This window comes from Limulus polyphemus, unplaced genomic scaffold, assembly GCF_000517525.1.
Source record: "Limulus polyphemus unplaced genomic scaffold, Limulus_polyphemus-2.1.2 Scaffold698, whole genome shotgun sequence".
Classification (NCBI taxonomy): domain Eukaryota; kingdom Metazoa; phylum Arthropoda; class Merostomata; order Xiphosura; family Limulidae; genus Limulus; species Limulus polyphemus.
Window position 1 is genome coordinate 420,000 of NW_013666308.1, and position 7,302 is coordinate 427,301.

General features: G+C 35.1%; 1 protein-coding gene across 8 annotated transcripts in view; it reads right to left on the minus strand.

Moving 5' to 3' along the window:
- LOC106460042 (protein phosphatase 1 regulatory subunit 16A-like) overlaps positions 1–7,302 on the minus strand; it is a 74,722-nt gene that overhangs the window by 40,282 nt on the left and 27,138 nt on the right. Inside the window, exon 1 of one of the 8 annotated variants that reach the window (XM_022386662.1) lies at positions 2,066–2,320. The exons of the other annotated variants lie outside the window; for them this stretch is intronic. The gene's annotated coding sequence lies outside the window, so the exon portion shown is untranslated. Of the gene's footprint in view, positions 1–2,065; positions 2,321–7,302 lie in introns of those variants that run through there. 8 annotated transcript variants of the gene reach the window in all.

Consider the following 7,302-nt stretch of genomic DNA (forward strand, 5'->3'; position numbering starts at 1 on the left):
ATATCGTACATATATACATACATATTATTCATACCTTCGGTGTATAGGACGCAAACAGATTTTGACATCAAATTTTGTGGTAAAAAAAAAGTGCGTCTTATACACCGAAAAATACGGTACTCTTGTCTGACCTAATAGTGAGATTTGACCATCACTCTTACAGCGCACTCACGGTCAAATATGCGAAAAGCGGTTTTGCGGCGACTTTATGTGAACCATAAACCCTAGGATTCATGTCCGAGCACGCTAATAACTAGGCTACGACCGACACAGATTCGTATATAGACAAATGGATAGATAAACAAACAGATAAATACTAATACGAGTTTTTTCCTTCCACGTTATTTTAATTGCGCTCGATTTTTCTACAGTTACAATGACCGAAATCGTGTAAAACGACAAGACTCGCTATAACATAATACCACAGTGAAAACAATCTCCTGATAAAATAAACTTAAAGCCTAAATGTGTACATACATATATATATATATACATACATCACTTAAATATAAAAACCTATCCTACAACCAATATCAGTTTCTTGCAAGTCCAAAATACAGCCCAATATTAATATCCGAAAACACTATCTGCTCAATTTGATAAAACTACATCTAAATACAATCTCCGAGTGTTATATTACTTCCAATACCGCCAGATACTACGAGATATTGGACACGGATTTTCTTATTCAAAGCTATATACAGACGAGGCGTTCCGCTTGTTCATTCAACATTACGTTTCTTATCAGAAAATAAATCATCTATCTCTCTCATTGAGAAGCCCAAAACACTGTAATTTTAACTGTGCGAAGAAACTCCCGGGGTTGTTTGGAAGCACGGGAGTTGAGCAGGGTGATACTGCAAGCATATACGAGGCTATTCAATGTCTTTTTGTTATTTTTATAGATCTTCAGTCAACTGTCGACGACAGGTTCTATCCCTAGTTGTATACATTGTTGTCAAGCGTGAGAAACGAATCTGCAGAATTCCGTGATATAATTGCATATCTTCAACAACAACGTTACTACCGCACGAGACGAGACTACTATACCAAAAATTAACCATAGATAAACATACAAAGGCTCACGTTTACCGCACGAGATATCATTACTTTGTGAATGCTAGAGGAAGGACAATTTATGTATTCTCGTACTCGTATGTTTCGTAACACACACACACACACACACACAGAACTATTACACAGAACATTAAAGTCGTGTGAAAAGTGTTGAGACTTCTCACCATTACTAAGGGTGTGCGCGGCACTTGATTGGTTGTTCTGCGGCCACGCAGCTTAGAGAGAACACTGGTTTCAGCCTTAACGTTCCCATGAAATTTGATCAAAAGTTATTAACTGAAAACCGCGAAAATGCCCTATCTCACCATTATAAAAAATGCTTCAAAGTGATCCGGATCAAATTCGGGGAGGACTGTCCCATATTGACTTCCCATCTTGCGTAAAATTATCGTGTACACCGGTCTATCAGTTTTCGAGATACGCGCGCGGAAACACAGACAGACACATACCCAATTGCAATACCAGCTGAATCCTAAATTCTATATATGAAAAGTTCCTCAGGAAAACCGTGCTGGTCGAAGTTTTTAGTTTCACATTTTTTTGTGGTGATGATAAAAAGGAACGTCAAAAATTATCTAGAACTGTATCTACACAATTTTTAACAGTACTTAATATTGACCCATTTCGTCTTCATTTCATTATAATATCATATGTCCATTCTTATAAAAATTTGAAAGCAAGAAGCCCCGGTAAAAACTTTCCAACGTTTTCCTAAAACACAAGACGACGTATTAAAATAAGGATCAAGGTGTGTTCTCTACTGAAGGTGACACTCCTCGGAAAGCATACTGTAAGGAAAGCTAGATAAAATGTTCAGCACAGCAAAAAAAAAAAAGAAAGAAAGAAAAACAACTGCACTATAGCTATAATTGCAAGTCTTCTAACTTGGTATAATCATTAGTTTATTCATTCTAATTAATCCACTAAAACTTCGTTTAAAAGTCTTTTATAAGACTTGTTGACCCAAACAATAACTGGAATGCTTTACCTTGAATTTTCTTTTATATCTCCTATACTCTTTGTCCTTCTGTTTTGACTACTACTGGATGCTGGACTGGGAGTACTTACTTTAAGATCTCAACTCCCCCCTCCTATTCTGATTTATACCTTCTAAAGTTTTTATAACGAAAGATGGACGGGTATAGGAATGAATGTATGTATGCTTCAGAATACTTTTTTTTTAAGTTTCAGTTCAAAGTCACGTGTATATTTAATATAGAATACGTTAAGCCTCGATTGCTTAAGTACTTCAACGCTCGAACAGTATCCGTGTTTTGAAGGTGTCTAAAAGCAACTTGATTCAAGGATGCTTCATAACTGACGTAATTCAGCAATGTTCGGAACTTTACCATGTAAACAAACTGCTTTGTCACACGTCATGACAGCCGAGACTTGAGGTAGATAGATGATCCCAACGCTTAACTACAATAATGTAATAACTTTGGTATTATGTAAACAGCTGTCAATAAAACACACATTATTCCCACAAACAGAAAAGCAAATATTAGTATATATATGGTAGAATGGGCTATTCATATGCGGATTATATATCCACCAGAACTCACTATAGAAAAAAAGCTATTCTCTAAAAATAAAACACAATGGATCTAGACATAAACTTGGAAGTTCAGTTAATGATGCTTGCAGTTTTAAACAAAACACACTTTCAACACTTTCACTTTGTAGTTATAAACTTTCCATTCACAAATGCTTATATTCCGAATAGTTTTCTACTACTCATAGTTTATTAGATAAAACAGTACTTGTTCATCATTACAAGATGTTGTGGAAAGAGCTCCTAAACTCGCTCTCGCTTTTCAAAATCGAGATTCCTCATTGCGCATTAAACACACAATTCATTCATTAGTTAGCCAGGCCGCGTTTTTTGTTCAACTTGGAGCATGACGGTGGGTAAAACAAAATATGCTGCCTTGTTAACTAATGAATGAATATTTGCTGCAAACTTCTTATCAATGCTATAAGTGTAGCTACCAGTTTGGCCGCCAATTTTGATTCCATTCCTTTAAGTAGCACACTCAATCCGTTTTTGGCCACAACTTTTTTCACATCAAAGGTGTTATTGATTAGATACCATGAATTTTGTCAATACAAACCAACAAGTCACAGCAAGTAAGAAAATGACACCCTATAGTAACCAACATTAGCTTTAGGATCGTAACCCTATTATTCGAAGCAGACCTATACAGAACCAGCCGGATCCTCTAAAATATTTGGTGGCAGTTTTTCCTCTCTGAAACGGTGTTAATAACTTCCTTTATAGTAACGCCATGGAATCTAGATTAACAGTTTATTGTCATCACCCGCATGCATTCGTACAGCCGTATCAAGCATCATTATTTACGCTAATTGTTTAAGCTAATATCACGTGACGCTAAACGCTCTTTAATTGGAAGAATTTCATAAAATTTAGTAAGTTTGTGCTTAAAAGTTGGCAATTAATAAATAATAACCGCTCACCCGTATGATTTTTTGAAAACTTGAGCTAGGAACTACTAATCTTGTTTGCTTGGCCTAACCAATACTTATGTATTTACACGTGCTTTCACCCGCTAGTATTGCTGCTCTAAGTCAGCTGTCTTTAATCCGAATGACAAAAAAACTAAAAATTGTCCATTTTGACTCTTAAGTGAAGCTGTAGTAAAAATGTTAGACCAAAAACTCATGTGACTTATTGCGTAAGCATGCGCAAACATTTTGGTCAAAACTCAGGTGATTTTGTTGAATAACTTTACACGCGTAATTTATATTTAGACCAAATTTGAGACCTAACTATAGATTGTAGAGGACTATCAGTGTATTAAATTACAAAAAAAATCAATAAAAGTTAAGTATATTTTTCTATCAAGTAAAGTTTGTCTTTCGGTGATGCGAATGAAAAAAAATTGGAGATTTTATACCTTGTGTATTTCTTAATGAATTGCCTTGAAATTTGATATGTGAAGTAAGAGTCCAGTAATGTACATTAACTGAAAATATATGATAGTTTGGATTACCACAGTCCAAGCTACTAAAAGTGGAAAATTGCTAAACTATCACTCCTGTTAATAACAGGTTGTTTTGGCCACACGACATACTATCGTCTGTCTTGATTAAATAGCAGTTCCGTACATGTTCTTATAATCTATTAGTTTAGTTACTGTACTTTATCTTTTATGATTAATGTCTTTGACACATTAACACGACCGTTGTTGAATCTTTCCTTCTCGAAGTATTATTGATCTTCACTCGGAAAAGGTTTATAGTGTTTTCTTTCGTTTTTTTTAATATATATACACGAGATCTAACGTACTTCATTACCATGCGTTTGTTACTGGGGTTACGGTAGTATTTATTTTAACACTAAATATTATGTTTAGCACGTTTTCTTGATATCGCATTTAACTGCTGTATTTTCATGAACAGTTCAGGTTTTTTTGTTTTGTTTTTATCTTTATAAACGTCAGTTTTTGTTGTACCATTGGAAAATTACTGCTAGAAATTTGACACAGTTTAACAAGTAACATGTGAATACAGATGTTTCCCTCCTCTAGGTGTGGCTTAATGAGTTTTCTTTGGTCAAAAGACACGATATGTACCATAGAAAATAAATAAGTTACACTTAGTTCACGTTTTCAAAACAATTATCTTGTACAACAGACCTCAAGCAGACAACTCGTGTTTTTCTGTTCCCTAGGCAAGGTTTAATATACATATCCGTTACTTTCATCCTGTTGTGGTTTCATATTGTATTGCATTGCTAGCTTAATATATTTATTTAGAGCTAAACCTAAATCTTCTGAGCTGGCCTAACCTCATAAGTAATTATTGGTATTGCGACCGAAAACATCGCTAGCCGCAAGAGTATCCGACTGATGAATCTGTGCATTCTAATTTTTATACGTAGGAACATGTATTTATTTAGCAATACTGATTGCCAGGTTTTTTTTTAATTTCGTTCTATGTGCATGGTTTGTTTTGATCGGAAGTTAATATTAATAATAAAGATGGTGTCACATGACGTTGGTATATTGTGTGACGTTACGATAATTGTCATGTTATCAGTTTGACCGACAAGTATTCATTATATTTTGAGCTACTGCTTTAAAAATGTGAGAACAGAATACAACAAAAAATGAATTGCAACAGAAGAATGAAGCGTGTAAACAGAACTTAAAACAAAACATCACGCAAAATCATCTTCAAGCTGTGTGATTCTACGCAGGTTTAAAACGGTGTGTCATGAAAGACACTTAAACAAAAAAATTCTGTTTATAATTTGTTTCAGAAGAGGAAAAAAAGTGTGCGTTTATCCTGAATATATAAAAATCATAAAAACTGATGTTATGAAACAGTACGAATTACTAAAATGTCATTAAAACACGGGTTATTTTTTACCTACACATTAACTAGAAAACCAGATTTTATCATACAAACATCTGTAGTACGGAGAAGATTTGATGTACTGTTGTCTTCAAAAATTACGTACTGTTCTACTCCTATTATACGGCACTTTGAAAAATCACACACACAACAAAAGCGCTTAGTACAGAAGTAGCCAAAAAGTCATTGTAAGTTATACAGCACAGAGACAGAAAGACCTACAAATTTCAATTAAAAGCTTTAAATCGAACATTAACGTGAAGAGTCAGTGGTGGATCTAAAAGTCAACCAAAGTTTGGTAGGGTGGACTTAAAAGAACTAAGTCAGTAATGTTTATTTAAGTTCGTGCAAAGCTACATTAGGGCTATCAGCATTGGCCAATCCTGATTTTAGTTATATACTAGAGGGAAGGTAACTAGTCAACACCACCCATCGCCAACTCTTGGGTAATATTTTACCAACGAATAGTGGGATTGAAAGTTACATCATTACGTCCCGCCCCACGGCTGAAAGGGAGAGTACGATCGGTGAAGGGATCCGAACTTAGGATTCGCATATTGTGTATCAAGAGCCCTAACCACAAAGCCATGCTAGGCCTAAATCAGAAATCATAAACCGTAGGATAATGCTGAACTTAGTTTTGAATTAAGCATCCAAACAAAAGGTAATGACAAATATACCGTGTTGTCCCCTAGGCCTTACAGTTTCCTATATTTCTTTATTATTACCGAAAAAAAAAAAGAAAGACATAACAGTGTTATCCACCAGGCCTTATGGTTGTCCTTTAAGGTAAAAACAGAGAGAGGTAGATTACAAAATGTGTTGTCCTCTAGGCTTTACAGTTTCCTATATTTCTTTATTATTGCCGATAAAAAAAGAAAAATATAACAGTGTTATCCACCAGGCCTTATGGTTGGACTTTAAGGTAAAAAGAGAGTGAGAGGTAGATTACAAAATGTGTTGTCCACTACACCTTACAGTTTATGCCTTTTCTTTACGATTTTCAAAAATAAACGGAGAAAGAAAGATAATGTATTACTGTCCACTTAAGATTTGCACTATTCTGGCTGTATTGGTTAGAAAAAAGAACGTGGACGGAGAGATAACACTGACTTGTCCGCTAGGCCTTACAGTTTTCTGTCCATTATAGAAGTAAAAAGAAAAAGGGATAACCTTATATTGTCCACTAGGCCTAACAGTTTTTTGTCCTTCATGGAAGTAAAAAAATATATCTAGAGGGATAACCTTATGTTGTCCACTTGGCCTTACAGTTTTGTCCTTTATGGAAGTACAAAAATATCTAGAGAGATAACATTAAGTTGTCCACTAGGCCCTACAGTTTTCTATTCTGTATGGAAGTATAATAAAAAAGAAAGAAAGAATAGCGTGAATTTAACATAGCATATCCAAACCTTAGATGAAAAATAATTAATTGTAATATTACGTAGAAAATAAAAGCAAAAACGAAAACAAACAACGCAGCTATGGTCACACACCATAAGGTGGGTAGTTATGCGCTGTGCCCTGGTTTTTGAGGTACTGGCGGTAGTAAGACCCAAATTGCGTTGGGGGTACATCGTCTATCCAGTTTAACCTCAGTTTCGCAGGCCTCACATTCTTAATAATAATAAATAAAAAGAGCAGATGTGGAAACTCTAGCCCACAATGTCCTACATCTTTACTACCTTTTGCTGTCTGCAGCCAGACGTGGAAGGTAGATGCTCAAAAAATAAGTAAATTGTATCACTTTCCCAAAATAAGGCCTGCTAATATGTAACTCTTATAGTTTGTTTGCTTTGAATTTCGCGCAAAGCTACACGAGGGCTATCTGCGCTAGCCGTCCCT